This window comes from Condylura cristata, unplaced genomic scaffold, assembly GCF_000260355.1.
Source record: "Condylura cristata isolate star-nosed mole 26May11 unplaced genomic scaffold, ConCri1.0 scaffold00025, whole genome shotgun sequence".
NCBI classification, from domain to species: Eukaryota; Metazoa; Chordata; class Mammalia; order Eulipotyphla; family Talpidae; genus Condylura; species Condylura cristata.
The window spans coordinates 1,949,505-1,949,906 of record NW_004567126.1 but is presented as its reverse complement, the minus strand read 5'-3'; positions in this window follow the sequence as shown (position 1 = coordinate 1,949,906).

Below are 402 nucleotides of genomic sequence, written 5' to 3'. Positions count from 1 at the left end.
CCCGCGGGTCTGACGGCTGCGCCTCGGGAGGGGCCGCGCGACGCGACCCGGCGGCGCGGGAGAACTTTGGGGCCTTCACTCCCCTGTCGGCCGGCGGCCGGCAAGTCGCCGCTCCCCTCCCCCTCTGGCCTTTATTTCCTTTTCGTGTTCCTTCCTTCCTCCCTTTCTTTTCCCCGGCGGCGGCTGCGCCCGACTGAGACAGAAACTAGCCTCCGACGCCCAAACTAAAGTTGAGAGAAGCGCCCGCCCGAGCCGCACGCCGGCTCCGCCCCCTCGCTGCTCTTCCTTCCTATGCGCGCCCGCCCGCACCGGATCCGCCGCGGCCAACTTTCCCGGCGAGTTCCTGCATTCCTGCCGCCGCGCGCCAGCCCGCCCGCGCACGTGACCGCCGGCCTGGCGGCT